Source organism: Delphinapterus leucas, chromosome 11 (genome assembly GCF_059928025.1).
Source record: "Delphinapterus leucas isolate spDelLeu-1000000601 "Yukka" chromosome 11, BTC_Dleu_Yukka2, whole genome shotgun sequence".
Classification (NCBI taxonomy): domain Eukaryota; kingdom Metazoa; phylum Chordata; class Mammalia; order Artiodactyla; family Monodontidae; genus Delphinapterus; species Delphinapterus leucas.
This window is the reverse complement of record NC_143139.1, coordinates 13,312,888-13,335,726: the sequence shown is the minus strand read 5'-3', so window position 1 is coordinate 13,335,726 and position 22,839 is coordinate 13,312,888. Positions and strand designations below refer to the sequence as shown.

Genomic DNA, 22,839 nt, shown 5'->3' with positions numbered 1-22,839 from the left:
GCAGAAAGGCCAGCACTGAGGGAAGCATATTGCTTTTTGTGATGAGAGACGTAGAAGGAGGCCCAAGTGACTGGACACACACACCCTAAGGGTTATCCGTGCAACCAGTAATTAAGTTTTTCGAGGCTGATTACTTTCTGTTGCTTAGATGCAAAGCAAACAGAAGTGTCGTACACAGGATAAAAGCCAAAGAGCTGAGTACAGGTAAACCTCTTCTGGAAGATTTATTACATGTCACAACGTGGCTATAACTTATTCTCATCTGTCCCTCTTGGCACTTACCAACAGTGATGAAAATGGAGAGTCTTTACTCAGGGAACTCTTGACTGCATTACTATTAAATTATTTGCATATTGGTAGCACAGAGGGATCCTAGGATGGCATTTTTCCAAGTTTCATTACCCTACCCCTCACCACTCAGTAAGAGTTCCCACAATTCCAATGAGGTGGAGAGAAAACCGTAGAGCTATTTGCCTTCCTAGTATTTTCACTGTTAACTAATGAAGAATGCAGGTGAATGACACTAAATGAAAGAACGGAAGGACGGAAGAAGAGATGGATGGATAGAAGAACTCAGTTGTTAATTAACAGAGAAAGCTGTATGGGTCATGGGGACAGGGGAATTTAAATGAATGAGTACAGTTCTATTGCAATACCAACAGAGCCCCCTATTGGTAATACAATATAGTTTCTCTTGCTTATTGCCATTCTATTTTGATGAACACTTCCATCATTGGAGCACTTGTTATGCCATAGACAGACAGATGGCCATGGGTCTTTCTCTGTCCAGCTGTGTGCCTTTCACTACCTACAAAGTGTATCCACCTGGATATGCACTACAATATACTCACCTTAACAATCAGACTTAACACATTAATGCATTTTATTAGCAGAATCAGGATAGCTTGGGATGAAGTTGGAGAGAACTAAATGTCTTCCAAATCCTTAGTAGCCTCCCAAAGTCATCTCAAGTTAAATAATTACTTAAATAATAAGAGAATCAGCAAATGTGTGTTTGAAATTTTCAACTTAATATTATGTTCACTGATCTACGTTATAGACTTAAAATGCAACCTCAAGGCAAGTCCCCTGAATCTGTTTTCAGCTACAGATTTGCCCCAAATCTCTATCAACACAAAATTTCGGGAGCCATTGCTCCTTTTCTTCCACCCTGATATTTTTCAGGTTGATTTCCTCGTGTGCATCCCAGCAGCAAAGCCTTAATCCTGCTCATGCTCAGCTGATGGTTGAATTAACCCTATTCTCCACATCTATCCCATTTCATAATGATTTAATCCAATTAGTCTTCAACTCAAAACTCTTACTCTTCTTAGAAATTCTTCCTCATTGAACCCTAATCCTTGATTCACCCACAAATCCATGCAATCCTTCTTTTGTTAGTCATACAAATTATTTTTAAAAATTCAATAAGTACTTAATTAATTTAAAGTGCAACAGAGTGCCTAAATAAATATTTATGTTTCTGTCCCACTTTCAGCCTTTTCTGGATTCTCTTAATCTGGCATCCTTTAAATATTGTTGTTCCTTGATTTTGTTTTTAAAATTTTTTCTTTCTTTGGCCCTTGTATAATCTTCCTTGAAAATATCAACACCCTTATAGCTTCTTTTAACTACTACCAATATACAGATGACTCCCAATGCCTATTCAACATTTTTATCAGGATATACCAGAATTCCTTCCAACTCAACAAATCTATTTATTCAACAATCATTTACTAAGAGACTTCCAGTTCAGGCCATGATAGAGTACCTAGTCTTTTAATTAAATTCCTACCATAAACAAATAGAAAACCTAGAAAAAAATTTATAAGGGAAAAAAATGTATACGGGAACTGCTTGTAAGTATTCGACAGTAACGGAGGCAAGGCTACAACCCATGAAAGAGAGGCCCGTGAGTGAGCACCACAATCACCTATCAGGACCTTGGATAACTCCTGGACCAACCATGCACTGAGGGAGCTTCCAGGATGCCTAGCTGAGAGCAACTGCTGGAAAGGAGTGTAGAGTGCTCAACTAAGTCAGTTCTGTTATGCCAATATTAGGACCCTTGCTGGGGATGCCTGAGACCCTTAAACCAAAAATTTGATAGTCATGGAGTTGTTCCTCTCTGATCTCCCTTCAAGGAGGACTTGCCATTCAGTTGTGTTGAGTATAGTTAGCTGACAGCCTCCACCTGCGATGCTTTAAGGAAGCAACTCAGCTTTTGAGCCAAGGCCATGTTCTTTCCAGGCAGCACCAAACAAATGACTAAGCAAAGGAAAAAGGCACTTCAAAAAGGCACTTCAATGGAAAAAAAGAATGTCTTTCCAACATATGGTGCTGTAACAGCTGGATGTTCACATGCAAAAAGAAAAAAAAAGACAGGAAGAAAGAAAGAAAGAGAGAATCTAGATACAGATCTTATACCCTTCATAAAAATTAACTCAAAATGAATCATAGACTTAAGTGTAAAAATCCTGAAATATAAGAGAAAATCTAAATGACCTTGGGTATGGTCATTTCAATAAGATTCTAAGAACTGACAAAACCAAATTTATCTAATTAATATATATAGAATATTATATGCAACAACCACAAAACGCATATTCTTTTCTAGTGCATATAACACATTTACCAAAATAGACCATAATCTGTCCTTAAAATAAGCCTTGAAAAATTCCTAAGGATTTAAATCATAGTCTAATCATTTAAGTATTAAATTAGAACTGAATAACAGATAGATGACTAGAAAACCCTAAATATTTAGAAATTAAGCAACACACTTCTACATAAGCCTTGATTCAAAGAATAAATCACGAGATAAATTAGAAAATATTTTGAGCTAAATGATAATAAAAATACAACATGTCAAAATTTATGGGATACAGCTAAAGCAGGCTTACCAAGAATTATATGCATGTATCAGAAAAGAATTGTCTAAAATCAATAATTTAAGCTTCTACCTCAAAAATTTAGAAAAAGAACAGTAAACTAAATTGTAGTAGAAAGTAGAAGGAAGAAAATAATTACGAGCAGGCAATAGAGGCATACAATGGAGACAATCAACAAAGCCAAAAGTTGGTACTCCGAAAAGATTAATGCAATTCATTAACTACTAGTAAGATGGACAAAAAAGGGGGTGAGAGTAAAAAACATAAATTATCACTGTCTAAAGTGAAAAAAGGAAGAAACTATACATTGCAAAGACATTAAAATGGGATAAAGTAACTTTTAAAGAAACTTCCATTCATGATTTTTTTTTTAAATCAATGAAATGGAAACAAACCCTTGAAAAACACAAATTATCAAAACTGACACAAGAAGAAATAGAAAATCTAAATAGTTCTATATATTTTCAAGTGTTTTTATCCAAATTAAAATCTATTGATTCAATATTATTCCAATGAAACTTAGAACTTTGTTGGGGAGGTGGGAATTGAAAACTTGATTCTAAAATTTACATGAAAAACTAGGGACCTAGAATATTCAAGATAATCTTAATAAAGTTCAAAGTTAGAAGACTTGCTCTACCAGATTTTAAAATACAGTAATTAAGACAAACTTACCGATGGTTTAGAATAGACAATCCAAAAGTAAACCAACACATATATGGTTGCCCAATTTACTACAAAGTTACCAATACAAGCTAGTGGGAGTAAAGATGATCTTTTCAATAAATGGTTCTGCAGCAATTGCATATCTCTATGGGATATAAACAAACCTTGAACCTTTCCACACACCTTACAGAAAAATTAATTTGAGGTGGATATTAGGCCTCAATTTGAAAATTAAACAATCAAATTTCTGTAAGAAGACAAAACAATATCTTCATGAACTTGGATGAGATAGAGTTTTCTTAAAAGAACATGAAAAGAACCAATAGATAAAGGAAAAATAATAAATTTGATTCAGTTAAGAACTTCTGTTCATCAAAAGAAAGGCAAACAGGGCTTCTCTGGTGGTGCAGTGGTTGAGAGTCCGCCTGCCGATGCAGGGGATACGGGTTCGTGCCCCGGTCCGGGAAGATCCCACATGCTGCAGACCGGCTGCGCCCGTGAGCCATGGCCGCTGAGCCTGCGCGTCCAGAGCCTGTGCTCCGCAACGGGAGAGGCCACAGCGGTGAGAGGCCCGCATACCGCAAAAAAAAAAAGAAAGGCAAACCACATCTGAGAAAATATATTTGCCATACCTCTGATAAAGGAATTGCATTCAGATATTGCATCCAGATATATAGAGAACTCTAAAAAATCAATAGAAAAAAGACAAACAACCCAACTAAAAATGTGCAAAAGAATTGAAGAAGCAGTTTACAAAAGATGATATTCAAATGGCCAATAAGTATATAAAAACTTGCTCACCATCATTGGTCATTAAGGACATAAATGTAAACTCTATCTACAAGGAGACACCACTATATTACCACCAGAATGGCTAAAATCAATGACTAACAATATTAACTGTTGGATATGGAGCAACTGGGACTCTTATATTTAACTTTGGAGTGTATAAATTGACCCAGCCATTTTTAGGAAGTAATAATATATTATAAAGCTAATCCTGTACCTATCAAATGACCCACCAATCTAATGCCTAGGTATATACTAAAAAAAAAAGTGTAAATTTCCACATGAAATAATAGGTACAAAAATATTAATAGTAACTTTGTTCATAAGAATGAAAAACTATAAATAGTTCATATGTTCATGAAGAAGAGAGTGAAAAAATTCATGACATATTTATGCAATGGAATTCTACACCACAATACAAAAAAATGAACATGTAACAGCATGGTTGAGTCTCAAGAACATGTCTAATGAAAGAAGTCAGACTCCAAAAAAGTAAATACTAAGTGATTCATTCCATTTATAGAGTCCATATGTAGTTGTAGATCAGCAAAATTAATTTACTGCATAAGTTAGAACAGAACTGGTTGTGCAGAGAAGGTGTTGACTAGGAAGGGGCAGGAGGGAATCTTTTGGGACGTTGGAAATGTTCTATGCCTTCATCTGAGTAGTACTTACATGGAGGTATATAATATAAAAATTATTGACCTCTGCACTTAAGCTTTGTATATGTTACCATATCTATATACACAGATAAATAATTTATCAATAAATAAATGAAAAGTACACACATGTACAAGTAATCATTTATTCATCACCTGTAATGTAGCTGCCACTGTATTTAAAGTTAGGGCTTAAAAGATGAATAAATATCCTGGCCCACAATCTGGTGGTAGAGTTGGGAAGACAGCTATTTTAACAGACACATTAGAATAGAATAATTCATTTTAAGAGTCATTATCATGTTGCTGTGGAAATATCTAGGACAGGAACAACTAAGTCTTTGGGGGACCGATGGAGAAGTCTTCACTCAAGGACCAATTTCGAGCTTGGAATTTCAAAGGAAACAGAAATGTGCTGGGGAGAGAGAAAATAGGGTAGGTGGAGTTTGATATTCCCAAGAGATAGAATAATATATATAAGGTGAGATTCTAAAAATATGGAGTTCATAATTGCTGATGTAATTAATGAAATGCATTATAGCCAGATTACAAAGGGTTCAATAATTTAACACTAATGACTCCTAGGCATGAGTTAGGAAATTGTGGGCATGTCAAAACCATCTTGGAAGTTTCTTTATAATGCACAGTTTACTCCAGAGATTCCCATGCACCTCCTGCACTTTCCACCCCTCTACCTGAGAAACACTCTCATAGGAGGCCACCATAACCAGCAGCAGTATACTAGGTACCATCAGTATTTGAGAAAGAAAGATTGAGAATCTGCTTTAGGGCAAGGCTGTGGTGAGCCAAGAAAGGAAAGATGAGGGTCTCATCAAAGGCAAAGGCAGAATTTCAAGCTATTTCTGAATTAAACATAATTGGACTTATAGTCTGATTGGAGGGGCAAGATAAATTCACTCTTCCAATTGTGGAGAATATTATCCTTGGATATTTCTGGGTTTCTACCTTGCCACGACATTGGAATAGTTCTTACTAAACATACCTAGTTCTTGCTAAAACAATATTACATTAATTATAAATGTAATGAGAATCTTTCTCAAAGTGTATATTTTTAATGTTCACCATGTCCCTCTTTGCACCAGACAAATGCAACCCTGAAATAGCCCTCTGGTTTTGTGGCAGGATTTCATGCAGTCATAAGGGAATATAGATAGTTTTCTATCTGGCTTTTTTACGTCTTACTTTTTTCAACACAATTTATGTTACACTGAGAAGGTGGAGATTCCTCACCTTTCATCTATAAAAATATTCTGTGTTGTCAGACTCTCTGAGCAGTACATTTGACAAGCTTTCATGTTCCATCTTTCCCATTAAAAGTCTGCACCATGAATAAACACTGCCCCCAGTACTTAGTTAAAATAGTTTCCCACCACCTTTCACCCCTTTTGCTCACAGGAGTAATCTAAACCTAGCACATTAAGGGAGAGATCAAAGTGATGTTGCTGTTTTATGTACAGTAGGTGCAGCTGGCTCATTTGTGAGTTACCACTCTCTAAGGCAGAGATAAGGCATGCAAACCGTTAGTTGTGGCCTTTCACCCGCAAAATTGAGTTCATAGTGAAATATATGCGATGCACAAAAGAGATAAATAGGAGGAGATGTAGAAATCAACATAAAGAGGGAAGGGAGGCAGAAACTAGACACAATTTGAACATTTCCTCGATACTGAAATGTCACAGAATTTAGAATGAATAATTATGACAGAATTTAAATTTCTTTGTACGTGCTACCATGGGGAACAGGCCTTATTATCTCTGTCCAACAAACACGGGACAGACAGACCAGGAACCATGTAACCTCCATTCATATGTTAACCCCTAAAAGTACCCTGCTAAGCAATTTCTGAAAATTCTTTTCTAAATTTGAAACTGATTTATCTCCCAAGTTACAAGCTTCATCACCAGTCTAGTTCAAATATCAAACATTGTTCTTTGAAGGAAGAAAGTTACTCCCCCATCGTCAATGTAATTTTATGCCAGTGGCTAAGGATCACATTTTCCATTGTGGACCACATTTTGCTTTTTCTTTTGTCCTCCTCTCCTTTTATAGAAAAATCACTTTAATCCCAGCCAGTACGTGGAAGGCTGATGTCCAGCCACTTCAGGAAAATTCCGTAAGGAAAATGGCAGTTTTGACTAATGCAGGCAATGTACGTCTCTTGCCATATTTCTTTTGAGGATGTCTTCAAGTTTGTGCTATGTAGCAGATTTTATGAGCTGAGAAGCATTGTACTATATTTAGCATAGTATTGTCTTCCAAGAGCGGGCAAAAGCTTTTTTTAAAAAAATTTTTACTGTACCACATAAGTAAGCCCAGGCATGCCAAATAGTTTTAAAACAATGTGAATGCTGGGAAGGCAACTGGGTCCTTCCGGAAAGGCAATCAGGGATACTTTAAGATATTTAATCTGGGTTTTTCACTTTCTCTGTGATAAACTACCAACAAGTAACCCTCTGATAAAACTCATGAATAAATACATCTGTGAGGGGTTAATGTCTATTCTTTCTTTTTCTAATTTAATTTTATTTATTTTTTTAAAAAGCAGGTTCTTACTAGTCATCCATTTTATACACATCAGTGTATACATGTCAATACCAATTGCCCGTTCATCCCACCACCACCACCACCACCCCGCCACTTCCCCCCGCTTAGTGTCCATATGTTTGTTCTCTACATCTGTGTCTCAATTTCTGCCCTGCAAACCAGTTCATCTGTACCATTTTCTAGGTTCCACATATATGCGTTAATATACGATATTAGTTTTTCTCTTTCTGACTTACTTCACTCCGTATGACAGTCTCTAGATCCATCCACGTCTCAACAAATGACCCAATTTCGATCCTTTTTATGGCTCAGTAATATTCCACTGTATATATGTACTACATCTTCTTTATCCATTCGTCTGTCGATGGGCATTTAGGTTGCTTCCATGACCTGCCTATTGTAAATAGTGCTGCAATGAACACTGGGGTGCATGTGTCTTTTTGAATTGTGGTTTTCTCGGGGTATATGCCCAGTAGTGGGATTGCTGGGTCATATGGTAATTCTATTTTTAGTTCTTTAAGGAACCTCCATACTGTTCTCCATAGTGGCTGTATCAATTTACATTCCCACCAACAGTGCAAGAGGGTTCCCTTTTCTCCACACCCTCTCCAGCATTTGTTGCTTGTAGATTTTCTGATGATGCCCACTCTAACTGGTGTGAAGTGATATCTCATTGTAGTTTTGATTTGCATTTCTCTAATAATTAGTGATGTTGAGCAGCTTTTCATGTGCTTCTTGGCCATTTGTACGTCTTCTTTGGAGAAATGTCTATTTAGGTCTTCTGCCCATTTTTGGATTGGACATTTAGCTATGAATTGAAGAAAATCAAATTTAGAATACAATAAAATTCAGGGTGGAAGTTACTCTTAATTTGTACATTTAATTGGGACAAAGAAATAAAATCAGAACGAAATTAATGAATAACAAGACTATGCTGTGAAAATTTATGATATCAGCTGTATCCCCTGGTCCTAGAATAGTGCCTGGCACATTGGCATATGCTAGGTGCTCAATAAATATGAGCTGAACTTTCTAAAAAGTGAACTTCTTAGTTAAGAGATGGACAGCCTTCTGTTAGATTTATTTAAAAGAGGATCTCAGATGAATTTAAAAACAAACAATACAAGAGTTATATAAATCTGCAGGGTTAAGCTAACTAAAAATATCACTTATATTCTAACTTTCATTGCTTATGTTCTGTCAATTTCATAAAAAAATTGTTTTCTAAACAAACTAATATCAAATGTGATCTTTGCTGTTGAGGAAACCACATAGTGAAGCTACCAAAGTGGGGTTAAATTTACCTTCTGTCAAATCGTTTTACTATAAGAGTTCGTGGAAGTCAAGCATACTGGCTAATTCCCCAAGGAGATCTGAATGTTCCAAAAATAATTCAGAACTCCCACTCTTACCTACTAAAAGAAAAAAGAAGAATAGATGGAAAATATACGAGGTGGGAGAAAAAAGAAAAAGTAAAAAAGAAGAATGGCTGTTCAATTAAGGTGACAATGAATCTTTGTATTACCTAGGGACTGAACAAGCCATGGAATAATTCTCTAAGAGTCTTTCCTAGTATCCAGCATATAGACACAAGCCAAATTTAGTTGAACCATGTTAAAAATTGAACAGAAACACACACACACACACACGGACTGAAATAAAATAAATGGGAATAACTTGGAACTATAATAAACATAACAAGTGATCACAAGAACCAGCAATTTCTGTTGTCTAATCTTGTGTTTTAAAACTAGAAAGTATTTTATAATTCTTCATAGCTCAACTATATGACTTTCTACCACCATTCATAAAATGCATTTCTTTCTCATTTGCATAATGTTTCATGATTTTTACATTAAAGATTTGTACTTGATGATAATTTCATTCATCCATTCATTATCCATTCATTTATCTGTTCATTCAATGAACATTTTGGGTGTGCCTATATGAGGAATATTCTTATTGGTCTAGATAGAGTAGAAATAAATACATGCTTATATATACATGTGTGTGTGTATATATATATATATATATATATATATATATACACACATATATATATATATGCATGCATACATACAAAGTACAGTTCCCTAATGGGTTGGTGAAATGGACAATATAATGGTAACTGGGGAAAGAGATGGAAACAGTAGAAGTTAGTTTTGAAAAAGAGAAGCAATTTTCTCTGATAAAGGGAAAAAAGTACTGGTGATAATATAAATAATTTAGGAATTGTGAATAGGAGATTCCTGACAATATGGAAAATTAGCATGCGCTACTGGCTTCCTCTACCAAAATTATCCCTGCAGATGTCAGAAAAGAAAGAAGAATAGACATAAGAAATCAATATAAAAACTAACAGAAAGCCTTGGGGACATTGAAGCCTGCCTTAAATTGGGGGGGGAGGTGTTTGATGGTTAATTTTGTGTGTCAGCTTGACTGAGTCACAGGGTGCACAGTTACTTGGTCAAACTTTATTCTGGATGTTTCTGTGAAGGTTTGCTTTCCTTTTTTTTTTGCGGTACACAGACCTCTCACTGTTGCAGGCTCTCCTGTTGCGGAGCACAGGCTCCGGACGCACAGGTTCAGTGGCCACGGCTCACCAGCCCAGCCGCTCCGCGGCATGTGGGATCTTCCCGGACCGGGGCATGAACCCGTGTCCCCTGCATCGGCAGGTGGACTCTCAACCACTGCACCACCAGGGAAGCTCTGTGAAGGTATTTTTTAAAATAAGATTAACATTTAAATCTGTCCCAAGGACACAAGGATTCTTCAATATACGCAAATCAATCAGTGTGATACACCATATTAACAAATTGAAGAATAAAAACCATATGACCATCTCAATAGATGCAGAAAAGGCTTTTGACAAAATTCCACACCAATTTATGACAAAAACTCTTCAGAAAGTGAGCATAGAAGGAAGCTACCTCAACATAATAAAGGCCATATACAACAAACCCACAGCAGACATCATTCTCGATGGTGAAAAACTGAAAACATTTCCTCAAAGATCAGGAACAAGACAAGGATGCCCATTCTCACCATTATTATTCAACATAGTTATGGAAGTCCTAGCCATGGCAATCGGAGAAGAAAAAGAAATAAAAGGAATACAAATTGGAAAAGAAGAAGTAAAACTGTCACTGTTTGCAGGTGACATGATACTAAACATAGAGAATCCTAAAGATGCCACCAGAAAACTACTAGAGCTAATCAATGAACTTGATAAAGTTTCAGGATACAAAATTAATGCACAGAAATCTCTTGCATTCCTATACACTAACAACAAAAGATCAGAAAGAGAAATTAAAGAAACAATCCCATTCACCATTGCAACAAAAAGAATAAAATACCTAGGAATAAACCTACCTAAGGAGGCAAAAGATCTGTACTCAGAAAAACTATAAGACACTGATGAAAGAAATCAAAGATGACACAAACAAATGGAGAGATATACCATGTTCTTGGGTTGGAAGAATCAATATTGTGAAAATGACTGTATTATCCAAAGCAGTCTATAGATCCGATGCAACCCCTATCAAATTACCAGTGGCAGGGCTTCCCTGGTGGCGCAGTGGTTGAGAGTCCGCCTGCCGATGCAGGGGACACGGGTTCGTGCCCTGGTCCGGAAAGATCCCACATGCCGCAGAGCGGCTGGGCCCGTGAGCCATGGCTGCTGAGCCTGCGCATCGGGAGAGGCCATAGCAGTGAGACGCCAGTGTACCGCAAAAAGAAAAAAAAAAAGGGCAGAAGACCTAAATAGACATTTCTCCAAAGAAGACATACAGATGGCCAAGAGGCACGTGAAAAGCTGCTCAACATCACTAATTATTAGAGAAATGCAAATCAAAACTACAATGAGGTATCATCTCACACCAGTTAGCAACAAATGCTGGAGAGGATGTGGAGAAAAGGGAACCCTTTTGCACTGTTGGTAGGAATGTAAATTGATACAGCCCCTATGGAGAACAGTATGGAAGTTCCTTAAAAAACTAAAAATACAATTACCATATGACACAGCAATCCCACTACTGGGCATATACCCAGAGAAAACAATAATTCAAAAAGACACCTGCACCCCAATGTTCATTGCAGCACTATTTACAACAGGCAGGTCATGGATGCAACCTAAATGTCCATCGACAGACGAATGAATAAAGAAGTTGTAGTACATATATACAATGGAATATTACTCAACCATAAAGGGGAACGAAACTGAGTTATTTGTAGAGACGTGGATGGACCTAGAGACTGTCATATAGAGTGAAGTATGTCAGAAAGAGAAAAACAAATATCGTATATTAACGCATATATGTGGAATCTAGAAAAATGGTACAGATGAACTGGCTTGTAAGGCAGAAATAGAGACACAGATATAGAGAGCAAACATATGGACACCAAGTGGGGAGAATGGGGGGGAGTGGCAGTGGTGGTGGTGGTTGGATGAATTGGGAGTTTGGGATTGACATATATATACTAATATGTATAAAACAGATAACTAATGAGAACCAGCTGTATAAAAAAATAAAATGAAATTCAAAAAAAAATCTGTAGACTAAGTAAAGAAGATTTCCCTGCCTAATGTGGGTGGGCTTCATCCAATCATTTAAAGGACTGAATAGAGCAGAAAGACTGATCCTTCCCTGTGTGAGAGAGAATTCATCCTACCTGACTGCCTTCAGACTCAGACATCAGCTTTTTCCTTCCTTTGGGCTCGAACTGAAACATCAGCTTTTCCTGGATTTCAGGACTGCTGGTTCTCAAACTAGGGCTAGACCAACCATTCTCTTGGTTCTCAGATTAAGGCTGGAACTACACCATCAACTCTTCTGGGTCTTCAGCTCACCAATTCTCCCTTCAGACCTTGGGTCTAGTCAGCCTCCATAATCATGAGAGCCAATTCCTTATTCCTCTGTCTCTCTCTCTCATTCTGTTTCTCTGGAGAAGCCTGATTATTATAGTGTGTGTGTGTGTGTGTGTGAGAGAGAGAGAGAGAGAGAGAGAGAGAGAGAGAGAGAGAAATTTAGGGGTGAAGTTGTAGTATAGGGGTGACAATATGAAGTGTGGGGCAACAAAAGCAAAAGTGGAAGTTAAGATGCTGAATCATTTTTAGGCTCTATTTTTGGTTTTCCCCCTTTTGTCCTTGAGAGAATCATTATTTGCTCCATCACAACCAGGAAGCAGAAATCAATAGGAAAAAAACTCAACCACGCCATGTTGACTAGGTATTATGCAGGCTATCCTAGGCATTTACTCATTGACTACCACTACTCCACGTCCTAACTGAGCTAAGGGACGTGGGGGAGGGAAGAAGAGTGCCATTTAAGAATGTTATAGGAAGAAAAAGATTTGTAACTACATGTGGTGATGGATGTTAACTAAATTTATCGTGGTGATCATTTCATGATATTTACAAATATTGAATCATTATGTTGTACACCTGAAACTAATATATCTCAATTTTTAAAAAAGAATATCAAAAGAAAAATTATAAGAACAAAACTTCACCTAAAAAGCAATGAGTTTCAAACTTTCAACTGCAACACTAGAGTAATTATAAGAGAAATAGAAAATAGCTAAAAAAATCCAACATACATGTCTCTGAAGAAGAACAAGTGTTAAAAACAATAAGTTTTGTAAATGTGAAATTAAAATACCAGTTGAAACTAGATATACAAAGAGCATAAAATGCTTAGGTAGGAAAAAATGAACTCTGAAGAGCCAATACCAAGCCATATTCTTTGAAACACCACTCTTCTAATTTGGTTCTTCTGATTTCCTCTGGGCTAGGAAATCAAATCACAGAGATTATTAGAAGTTGTAAATTGAGTCAATATGGCCTGAGTGCAGGGCTGGGTTTTCTTGCCTCTACTTCTACGTCTCTACAAAATTCTCTGATTTTATATTTGTTGCTATTGTTAAGCTCACCTTCAATGTTTCTTTTTCTCGAGGTTCTTGGACATTTTCTCATTTAATTATATACCAGTGATTTTTAACTTTTGACACATTTGAGAACCTGATTTCTTAAACTGTGCTAAATATACCCCCCAAATATAAATACACACAACACTTTTCCTAGAATTTCAGGAAGTTCCTAAATCCTTGAACTCTTAGAAGAGTTCATAGAATTTGATATATGAACTATATATAAGATATATGGACTCTTAGGTTAAGAAATATATAAACTGTTAGGGTAAGGAATATACAGAGCAAGGTCACAGCTCTGGTGTGAGACTAAAAACCTCTATTTAAACCTTTAGTTTAAAATCTTCAATGTTTGGGGATGGGGATACTTGTGTTGAAGGAACCTAAGGCTCATATTTGTGATGGAGAAAGTTATATCTTGCAGGTGATTTGCACTTCTTTGAAGAAAGATATTCCAACCCGCTGAATGCAATCTTCTTTTTCAACACAGCTGGAAAAAGCATTCTCCCTAGCATAGAGAAGAATGGAATAGTCTAAAGGGCCATTTTCCATATTCATTTCCTTTTAACCTAGGAACTATAGCATCATGAAAACTCCTTACATTTGTGTTTTACTTCATTTTACCAGTAGGTAGTATAGGATTTGCTATTCACACGAAGAGTGGTTGGGTAAATTGCTCAAAACCATGCAGTGAGACAGTGGTACCACCACTCCAAGACCTTCTAATTCTCTATCTAATATCCTTTCAGTCATACCATATGACTGCCTGCATTCATTAATTCATTTTCTCACTCATCTAAGAAACATTTATTGAGTGATCAGTCTATATATGACTTCTTGACAATAAATCCAACTGCATTACATGACATGCATTTGTCAAATGCTAAATCTATCAAATGCATAAAGCTTGGTACTGTTGTAGTTATAAAAGTGAACAAAACAGAGTTAGTTTCATTCACTGAAAATATATTTATTGAATTATTTTTATATGCCAAACATTAGGCTGATTACAGGGAATACTGCAGTGAAGTAGGTAACTTACAGTCTGACAATGAAGATTTTAAACAATTAATCATGTATTGTATGCTATTAAGGAAAAGTTCATGTTACCATAAATGTTTTTTGGAAGATCAACATTTTCTAGGGACTCAGGGGAGACTCCGAATTATGGAGAGATACTTATACTGAGACCCAGGAGATGAGCAGGAATTATCTAGTTAAACAGGGGATTAAGGGCTGAGGGAGAGATAAAATAACCTGTATCTGGCCTGGCAAAGTTTATATGAATATACTAGAAGAAACATCGATAGGCATTTACATAATTATTAAACTTATTTGATGTAAGAGGGGGAAAAACAGTGAAAAGAACATAGAAGGAAGAATTGTCTAATTTCACCTGGGAGAATTTTTAAAAGATGGTCATTTGAATTTTTCCAAGAAGAATAAATAGAATTTTTGACACAAAAGAGTAGAATGAATGAACACTCCAATCAAAATGAACAAGTGATACAAAGCCATGGAGACAGGGAATCATGGTGCGTATTTAGGAAAGAACTCGTATAGCCAAAGCATAAAGTCAGCAGTACCTATAGTGAGCAGTAAGAGATAAAGGGGGTATCAAGCAAATATATTATAGAATCTTGATAGCAGAAGGAAAATAATATTAAATGCTGTTCAACACTTATTTGATGATGGTTTTCAGATCAGAGCAAAGAACATCATGCTATTAAATTTAAATTGTGTCATAATGGCAATGAGGCATCAAGGTTTTTTGGATCAGAGAAGAAAGTGATCAGATATCCCTTTAAAAATACAAGTCTCTTGGCAACATGGAGGGTTACTGGTCAAGAGAAGAGACTGGAATCAAGGAGTCCATGAGGAGTCTACTGAAATCATCAAGGCAAGAGATATGAAATCAGAATGTATTAGTGGCAGTAACAATGGAATGGAGGGAAAAATGAATGAAAGTATGTTTTTCAGAAATAAAATGGATGTAAATTAACTTACTGGGTTGAAAGAAAAGGATTTGAAAATAAGTGCACATTTTCACACTTGAGTGACTAGAAAATAGGGAATCAAGACTGGGTTTATGGAAAATGAGGACTTAAGTATATACAGAAGGAACCGCCCAGTGAGCAGTTAGACACAAGGGCTTGAAGCACAGGGAGATTCTGAAGGATTGCAGTGCATTCTTGAGCGACTGACTTTCCTCTAGACTGTGCTTTATAGCTAGTTGTCATCAGGTAACTAGAAATATCTTTACCGGTGTGGTGTCCTGTAGTTTAAGAATTACTGATGACTTTTTAAAAATTTGTATTTTATATTGGAGTATAGTTGATTAACAATGTTGTGATAGTCTCAGGTGCACAGCAAAGTGATTCAGTTATACATATACATGTATCTATTCTTTTTCAAATTCTTTTCCCATTTAGGTTGTTACATAATATTGAGCAGAATTCCCTGTGTTATACAGTAGGTCCTTAGATCAAAAGAATATTCCACTTAATAATCAAGAGTTCTGATAGAAAAATAAATGTTTATAAAAAGTGAAACCAAAAAGTTAACTCATGTATATATATAAAGTAATAAACCACACAGTGTGAAACAAACAAACAAAATGAAGATACAATGAGGTATCACCTCACACTGGTCAGAATGGCCATCATCAAAAAATCTACAAACAATAAATGCTGGAGAGGGTATGGAAAAAGGGAACTCTCCTATACTGTTGGTGGGAATGTAAATTGGTACAACCACTATGGAGAACAGTATGGAGATTCCTTAAAAAACTAGATATAGAACTACCGTATGGTCCAGCAATACCACTCCTGGGCATATATCTGGAGAAAACCATAATTTGAAAAGAACATGCACCCCAATATTCATTGCAGCACTATTTACAATAGCCAAGACATGGAAGCAACCTAAATGTCCACTGACAGAGGAATGGATGAAGAAGATGTGGTACATATATACAATGGAATATTACTCAGCCATAAAAAGAACAAGATAATGTCATTTGCAGCAACATGAACAGACCTAGAGATTATCATAAGTGAAATAAATCAGACAGAGAAAGACAAATATCATACAATATCACTTATATGCGGAATCTAATTAAAAATGATACAAATGAACTTATTTATAAAACAGAAACAGACTCACAGATCTCAAAATCGAACTTATGGTTCCCAAAGGGGAAAAGTAGGGGGAAGTGATAAATTAAGAGACTGGGATTAACATATAAATACTACTATATATAAAATAGATAACTAATAAGGACCTACTATATAGCACAGAGAACTCTACTCAATATTCTGTAATAACCTGTATGGGAAAAGAATCTGAAAAAGAAAGAATATATGCATATATATAACTGATTCAATTTGTTGTACACCTGAAACTAACACAACATTGTAAATCAACTATACTCCAATAAAATTTTTTTTAAATGAAGAAAAAACAAATCTAGGTTTCAAAAATATATTGTGTCCCTTCTTAGTACTTTTTTTTACCTGTAGGATCTTGTGACTATCTTATTACCTTTAGAAGAATCCAACCATCTTTTTATGCTTAAGTGGATAAAATACAAAACAAATTGAAACTAAACTAAACTAGTCCATAATGGCCATAGATAAAAAAATAAAAAATTCATTCTGATCCTGTGTCCTTCCTACCTGAATCAAATCAATTCAGGGTTACGGCTAGAGATGTTAGGTTCCCAGAAATACCAATGAGAGATGGCTGTGTGAATCAGATTTTATTCCTTCCTATAGATTAACTCTACTAATTAGTTCCAAACATGTCTGATTTTGTTTCTTTTGTCAGCATATATATAGGTGAAGAGAGTTAAAGGAAAATACGCGGGCCTCTCACTGTTGTGGCCTCTCCCATTGCAGAGCACAGGCTCTGGACGCGCAGGTGCAACAGCCATGGCTCACGGGCCCAGCCGCTCCGTGGCACGTGGAATCTTCCTGGACCGGGGCACGAACCTGCGTCCCCTGCATTGGCAGGCGGACTCTCAACCACTGTGCCACCAGGGAAGTCCAGGAAAAAATTTACTTTGGGGAACTATGACTCGTAGACTTGATCTGTGAGAGTAGAGTAATAAAATAGAGGATATATCCCACTTTCTAAGTCTGGGGGCTGATGGTATTTTTAATGATGATGGGAAAAATGACAAGGTGACAGTTTAAAAGGTGAAAAGTTCACTTTGTGCCAGATTTAGCTTGGATGGGTGGCAGTACACGTATATGCCCATGTCACTCAGGCAAGAGTAGGTGTAAAACTGGAGCAGAGCTGGGAAATTACGTGCTGAGATAAAGATTTGGAAAACATCTTCATACATATGGTGGGGATAAGTAAAGAAATAAGTAACAGAGCACAGTTTTCAATCCTGGACCTCAGAGGAAGAAACAGTTAACTGGAAGAAAATATAAAAATAGCAAATCAATGCCCAGGCATGAAAAGGTGTCCATGAGAAAGGAGAGTTAGATATTATTAATGGCAATTTATAGATTTGGGAGGTCATAGACTAGATTTTGCAAAAATGGCTCGAGATTTTTGCAGTTGTACGCAAAGGACTTTACTCCATTCCTGTATACTTTCGGATAGGAAATGCACGTTTCCTATCCAAAAGCTCTCTCAGGAAGATAGGTCAAGGCGAGGTTGATTCTATGACTTCTGTTGGACTTAAAGACTGTGACATATTCATGTATGTAAATAATATATCCTTCACAAGTAAGATGCTAAAAACATTTGATGATTGATTAAATTTAATGCACCGTTTGTTTAGCATCTGCATCTCTTCTTGTTCCTCTAGAAGACAAGAAGATGGATAAATCATGGGTCTTGCTCTCCACTGTCTTACAATCTAGTTGCAGAGAGAAATGTACATAACCATAATACAAAGCTGGATAGGTCATTTATTGAATGTAAATAGAACTGTCCTCTGGATATGTTATGGAAAAGGAAATAAATTGGATGGATTGGGGAGACTCTCAGAATTGATGGAAGACTGGAGAACCAAACTAGAGCACTGAGAGCCACCAAGACCAGACGGGAGGCTAAGATGCAGGACCACCATAGAGGAATGATAGCAGAAAGGATCTGGTGAGGCTGTCCCTGCCCAGGTGGAATGACCATTTTCTGAGAACAGAATGGGAGCACAGGATTGGCCTCCCATGAATCAGGTGCCCTTGGATAGAGGAATGAAATGGAGAAGCTATCATCCCAATAATAAAATTCAGAGGACTTTTAGGAAGGAATAATTGATATTGGGCAGCAAAATAACAAGTACCCAGGTAATTAGAGTCCAAATAAATGTACAAATGAAATACTTTCAGAGGGCACATGACGAGTAACCTAATTCTAGGGATAAATAATAAACATATATACAACATGGATTTTCTGTGCATAGGCTATAGACATAACGGACAAACAAAATATCTCAGAACTGGTTTTTTGTTTCACATTGAAATCAAAATGTTTGCTGTGACATATCCTTATGCCCAATCGCATATACTGGGAAAAGGGAATACCCAGATGATTATAGGATTATTGAATACCAGGTCTGAGCTGGTCTTAATACACAAGGACACAGGCCTGATTTATGCTTCCACATGAAACAACTAAATAAATGGAAGAAATACAGGAAACAATAGTTTTCAACATACTAGATATTAGGCAGTGGAAGACAGGGATCCCTGAGGGGATGAAAAAGCGAGCTGAACTCTGTGATTGCTCCAGGTTACTGTCCCGAGAGCTTACAAGCTCAAAGAGGGGAAACTGAAGCAGAGCTCAGCAGACTTGTTTAGTTGAGGAAACAAGAGGGTCTGGGGAAAACAAGGCAGCTAGAGTTTGCAGGGCAGAGGGCTATAGATCAGAGAGTGGGTACCGAGAGGATGCAGAGGCTCCCTTAGACCATTCAGCTGAGTACTGATCAGCACGTGATGTGAGAAAAATCACCCAAGACTCAGGAAAGAATCACCCAAAAGGACTAGAGGAAACAATATCTGGGGCTCAGACATAGGAAAGGGGCCTTGTTCCCTGCAGCCAGACTGGAAAACCTTGTAATTCATGAGGCATGGAGTAGGGTACTCAGAAGAGTTTTGTCTCAGTAATTAGCTCTAGGTTGAACTCTTTTCCTGCACTCACTAACAAATCTTTAAAGCAAGAACCAAAAGGATAAGGCCATTTCTAAGTAACTTAACAAGAATATCAAGTGATTGTGTGCCCAGAAATCTAAGGGAAGTGGTACATTTGGGATCAGACACATGCAAGTTCAGAGGCAATAGCACAAGACCATTACAGGCAGGTAGCCCATGTCAGCTACCACTGTTGCACCTCAGCTCACTCCTATGGCCTCATCTGGGTTCCCTTATGATCTGAGAATGCTGAAGGAAAAAATTGGTCTTGGTATATATGGCTCAGGCTGAAAATGGGTCATCTTGGTGTGTGTGGAACCAGCTGAAACTGAATCCTTACTTAGAAGTGGCCCTGAAAGACAGTTGTGAGAGGAAATCCTCACATTGAGCAGAGATGTGGTTGGGATACCCGATGATCCACATTGTGTAAAAAGAGAGGTGTTTCAAGATATATATATATATAAATCTATATACAGTTAGTGGAAAATGGATTGGCCAGTTGGTCAGAGGCTTGGAAGACAGCACTTGTCCCCCAGAAGAACTCAATAAATATTAAGACAGAATGACTCAATCAGTTGAGGTTGGCCAGTTTTGGCCAATGGCCATTCCACTGTCAACACAATGGGTGCAATAGTGGAGTAGTTAAGATGGTGACATGAAGACTATGCATGGGCTTAGCATGGACACTCAATCATCAAGGTTGATCTAGTCACTGCTCCTGCTGCCAAATGTTCAACCAGCCAGCCACAGAGATTTAAAGTGATGGTAAGAGACGAATGCTGGGTCCAGATATGGCATCATTTCTCAGGGAGATCAAAACAGCCACTTAGTGTCAACTTAAATACATTTAACCCTTCTGCTCTGGAAGGGGCAGTTATCCATCTTGACCATAATGGGCACAGATTTCAAGCATGAGTTTGCCTTACTTCCTATGCTAAGGCTTAGAGAGTGTCTGACCCATCGGCATAAAATTCCATCTAACATTACTCCAGACTAAGAAACTCACTTTACAGAAAAGGAGGGATGGCAGTGGGTATATGACCATAGACCTATCACATACGCACATACCATACCATCCAGAAACAATTGGTTTGATGGAGTAAAGGAAGAGGTTTTTGAAGGCACAAGTGAGACAAAAATTAGAATATGATTCCATACGTGAATAGGACAATATCCTTTACAAGCAGCATATATCCTAGGAAAGCAACCTTCAAATTGAGCTGTGCCCTCAATAAATAGAATACATGGATCTAGAAATAATGAACTACAGTAGAAGTGGGCCACTTGGGGAATTCATGCTACTCACTCTTGAAACTCTGGACTTCATAAGTTTAGTGGTCTAGTTCCCAGAAGGGAAATATTTTCACCAGGAAACCAAACAAGACTCTCATGAAACCTCACATGAGACTCCTTATTCCAAGAAACCAGTAGAGAAGGAAAAGAGTAGCCATATTGCTAGAAGCAACGCACCCTGATCAATCGGAAGTGATAAGGCTACCCTTAAACAATGAAGGCATAATGTGTAGTACTCAGGTGATCCACTGGAATGTCTTGTGTTTTTCCCTTGCCAATTTTATTGATAAATGGTTATGTGCAATAGCCATGGATATAGTGACCAGGGATTTAGATTCCTCAGGATTGAAGTCTGGATTACCAGGTCAAGTAATCTAAACCAAGAGAGATGGTAGCCAAGAGTGGGAGAAATGGGTAGCAAAGGATAGTAGAGGAAGGAAAGAAGAGTATCTATTGCAGCCTTGAGATCAATTGCAGAGATGGGCTGGTAATTCATCCCACTAACCTTTCTCAGGCAAGTGTTCCCCCAAAAAGAGACCAATCAGAATTCCAGAGAAATTGTTCCCAGAATTTATCCTGCAAAACAAATGGATCTCGGCGTTGGTTGAAAATCACCTGCGGCTTTGGCCGTGGCCGCAGGTGAGACTCGGCGCCCAGAGCCACCGGGGTCTCAGCTCACCGCCCTCTCCTCCGTGTGGGGAGGTGAAACCCAGGCCCCGACACGTGCCGCCGCTCCGGGCCCGGTTGCGGCCGCTCTCATGTTCCGGACTCTGGTACCTGATCCCTGAGCTCGTCTTCTACCCTTAGGATGCCTGGATGCTCAGAGCCTGAGGCCGATGCCGCCATGACCGGGGGCGGGGGGCGCAGGAAGGGGGGGCTCTGCTTTCGTTTTTTAATAAAGCTGTTGATCTGAAAAAAAAAAAAAATGGATCTGAAAAACTCAACGGGTAGACTGTAATGGATGCTAGGAGCCTCAGCTAATGTTTGAAGGTCCTCAGTTGAGCCCTTCACTGGCATTCGCCCACAACAGGAGAGGAGTCTCACTCAGGGTCACCTCCCCTTCTCATGGGCAGCCCAAATCCACTCATTGTTTGATGAATAAGAATAAAGGTCCAACTCTGAAGATTAATCCCAGTTTCAGAACTCCCTTTAGGATCCAATGAGGCTTTGTTGTGATTGCATCACAATTCAACCCTTCCCTCTGCCATTCTCCACCTTTCTCTCCATCACAGGTGTTGATCCCAAGAGCACTCCTCAGTTAACATCCTGCATGGAAACTTCTGGCTCAAATTTTATGTCCCAGGAAACCCAACTTAAGATAGTTTTCTAGTTACTTTTAAAAACATGTAAAAAAAAAAGATATATTCTGGAAAAGTTCATTATGAGAGTAAGTTCCGTGTCTTCAAATAATAAGTGATATAGATTTTCCTTAGATTATGAATGTGCTCAAGTTTGTAGAATCAAGATGCAATTGGTTTCCTGAACCAAAAGACATGAATCTGCAGTTAGGACATTTTCCTCCCAGATCGTAGTGGGCATCCTGATGAGGTGGTCTGAGATATCAAAATGCTCCTGAGTGTGATTATTTTAACGAATTAATATTTTTAAACCACTGATGAAAGAGATGAGAAAAATCATTATCTTGCATGATTCTTAAAGCTAATACATAAAGACAAACTTGAAAGAAAATTAAAATAGAAATGAATTGTTAGCATAAACATTTCCTTCTAAATCACCCTTAATCCTTACACTGGAATCAAACTGCTTTCAGCATTAATATACTTTGGGTTTTCACCAAAATCCCTCTAGGAAGCCTTCACCAGCTGCCAATATGTCTTCATCACAGACCCAAGTAGTCTGTTCATTCTGATTAGACTGTTGGAGCTAATTTAAAGTATGGCC

At 37.6% G+C, this 22,839-nt stretch overlaps 1 non-coding gene across 1 annotated transcript; it reads left to right on the top strand.

Annotated features, from left to right (window-relative positions):
- Window positions 1–21,536: 21,536 nt before the first annotated feature.
- Window positions 21,537–21,662, top strand: LOC115802894 (small nucleolar RNA ACA64). The gene has a single exon (XR_004023472.1). It is a non-coding gene; the product is annotated as a small nucleolar RNA ACA64 (small nucleolar RNA).
- The last annotated feature ends 1,177 nt before the right edge of the window (window positions 21,663–22,839 follow it).